Consider the following 2949-nt stretch of genomic DNA (forward strand, 5'->3'; position numbering starts at 1 on the left):
GGAAGCAAGAATAAGTGATGATCAACTCTGCAGAGTCCTGTTACTGTGATTCTGGACCAAAAATCCCAGAGACCTTGGGGGCAGCAGGAAGAGGAAGTGAATACACATCCCATGCTGTCTATGTGCCAGAGAGCCATGCTCTAGCACCCCCTGACTTTTGGCCTGAGCCACTGCAGGCATGTGGCTGAATTTCCTGAATCAAAAGTAAAGGTGTGTCCAGTTGTTTCTCAATTTAATCTCTGCATCTTGGACTACTAACCTGCAAAAACTGAATCGATTTAGCCTCAAGCCTTTTGACTGTCTGGACTTAGCCCTGAAGACTAAATCAAGATTGAATTTCTTTCTAAAATCACCTAGCTAAACTAGAAGTTACAATTTTGATGCGCTTGGTGAAATCCTGTGGTCTATGACATGTAGGAAATCTGACAAGAGCTCATCCCAGCCTCTTAAGACTTCACAATGTATTATGTAATAGTGGATTGTAATCTCAGATCAACCTATTTCAGCATATACTTAATCCATCACCTATTTTGGAGCAGTCTCAAAACCCAGGATTTTTACTAAACAGTTTAACGAAAAGATAAAATGGTTATATTTTGTTTGCCTGGTTATACTCTTGCTAATTCAGATGGCCTCCAAAGGAATTTACATCTGCTTGAAGTATTTCCTTGAATCTGTTCTATGTATCAATAATGTAAAAGGAAATATGTAATTTCAGAAAAATGTTTGGTGGTCTGGAAACTTATTCACCCACAGATCACACAAATATATGCCTTGTTAAACTGTGTTAAGGAGCTTCTGAATGCCTGTATATAAGCGTTAGAAAAACAGAACTTATGCTGGCTTTTGCAACTCAAAGGAATTGCTAGATATATATAACCCTCTGATAAAATTACAGAATTGTACATTTCAACCTTTTCTACTAACAGAAAGGCATTTGGTGCATGCTTTTTGTATAGCTGGCTACACAGACTGGAATGAAACTAAGCACTGCACATCAACAGTTTTGAAAATGAAAACTACACATATTCAAGCATTCCTGAAGCAAAAACTGCTGAACAGACCTGAAATGAATCTGCCTTTTAATCATTATATAATAAGTTACAGTAAGCTGGTGGCATTGTCTCCACCATAGACGTTCTCTTCATGGCTGCAGCTAGCATTGAAGATCAAAGAGGTTGTACAGGTGAACAGAAAGTTGATATCAAAAAGTATGCGCTGTAGAAGGTTTTTCCCCAAACAGCCCTTTTTCCTAAACTTGTTGCCTAAAAATTCTGCATTCAGGAATATAAAGTATCTAACCATGCACACGCACGCGCACACACAACAAACATTGATTGTGTTGATACCATTTGAATGCAATGATCCATTTAGCTGCCTACATTTGAAAATTGGGTTTCCTATGTGAACAAATAATTGATATCACTAATCAGTGTGCAAAATAGGAACTTTCTACACAGAACAGCAACAGGTAACTAGCATTAAATGTGAAAGGAGAACTATTTCTAGTATAAATGGGCATGGGTCTCTAAAAAGGACTCTGACCTTGCAACCTCAAGGGAACCTTCAAGTTCGAATACAATCAAGAGAATAGTCTTAATGGTGAACACTAGATACTGTAGTTACTATTTTGCTTGTATTATCATAGTGCCTAGAAGCACTAGTTATGGTCAGGACCCTGTAGTACTGAGTTCTGTAAGAATACAAAATTAAAAGACCAACACTTCATCCCTTCATAGTGAAGGAGTAAATCAAAAAGCAGTGGAAACGTAATAAAAGTTGAAAGTATGCACACAATCAGACTACTCAGAGCTCAAGTCTTACTAACCAACGGTCTGGTCTTGGGAAGTACTGAGAACCTTCAGTTCCCGCTGAAATCACCAGTACTCAGTGGTTCATGAAAACAGGCAGGAGAGGAGAAGAGAGGGACCCCTGGAAAAAAATTCCCATGGATTTATTACTCAGTGGCAAAATATCACAGTTTTGAACTCACCCGCTTAGCCTGACTTCGTTAGCAAATCTTATTGCAAATGGCTCCAATCCTATGGTGAAAAAGAATAATGATAGAAAGGACCTGTATTTTGTAGCAGTCTTCCAAGATACTCTCTTGTTCAAACAGTCAAGGGGCCACCTAAGAAATTATATAGAGAGGTGGCACATTTGCACAGCTGATTCAGATCAGCTCTGCATATTAGGGGACTTGTTGCCTGCTCTTCTCCCTTTACTAGCTCATTTGTTTGCCAGCTTCTAAAGAAAGAAGTTTATAGCTTGCAAGAGTTGATGTCTTTCATTTAATTAAATTATACTTCTCCCATTTCCTGAGCAAGTCAAAGAACGGTAAGGAGAGCTCAGCTTCATTATTGTTAGTGTTTATTATATTTATATGTGAATTACAGTAGAGTGCTTAAAGAAGAAATTTTACACTTGAAGGGAAATCACACCTAGCAAAATGGAATTCCAAACTAGCTTTTTCCCATTGCTGTCAAAATACATTTCAGGGTTTCTGCCTTGCTTTTCTTTTACCTGCTTTCAATCAACAGGGTTAGCAATGGACTTACTAGCTTTCAGACCTAAAATGAGATAGTTGTGGGAGGAGACTTTAGAAAAAAAAATTCAAATGAGTTTGCTTCCCCCTTTAAAATTATCTTAAGTCAAATTGGAGTTTACAGACAAAATCCAGAAAAAAAAACATACCCCCCTGCCCCCCAAAAAGAAGAATAATCTTAAGCAAACCTGGGATGTTAGATATGGTCAATTTGATACTGGTTTTGGTTTTAAACATAACCTGTCACTTAAAAAAAATCCATTAAAAATGCACTTGTACTATTGGTTAAGCATTCAAATGAATCATAATATGACATTACAACTGAGCTGGTTCACTGAAAAAAAATTAGTATCATTATGTAAACAATTAAAGACTTGGGGAATCCAATGCCCACAGAGCAGGAA

General features: G+C 37.5%; 1 long non-coding RNA gene across 1 annotated transcript in view; it reads left to right on the top strand.

Annotated features, from left to right (window-relative positions):
• Positions 1-2245: 2245 nt before the first annotated feature.
• The window catches only part of LOC102370004, a 12502-nt gene continuing 11798 nt past the window's right edge, over positions 2246-2949 (top strand). Inside the window, exon 1 of the long non-coding RNA XR_324444.1 lies at positions 2246-2337. This is a non-coding gene — a long non-coding RNA (uncharacterized LOC102370004). The remainder of the gene's footprint in view (positions 2338-2949) is intronic.

The sequence above is a fragment of the Alligator sinensis genome, unplaced genomic scaffold (assembly GCF_000455745.1).
Source record: "Alligator sinensis unplaced genomic scaffold, ASM45574v1 scaffold656_1, whole genome shotgun sequence".
Classification (NCBI taxonomy): domain Eukaryota; kingdom Metazoa; phylum Chordata; order Crocodylia; family Alligatoridae; genus Alligator; species Alligator sinensis.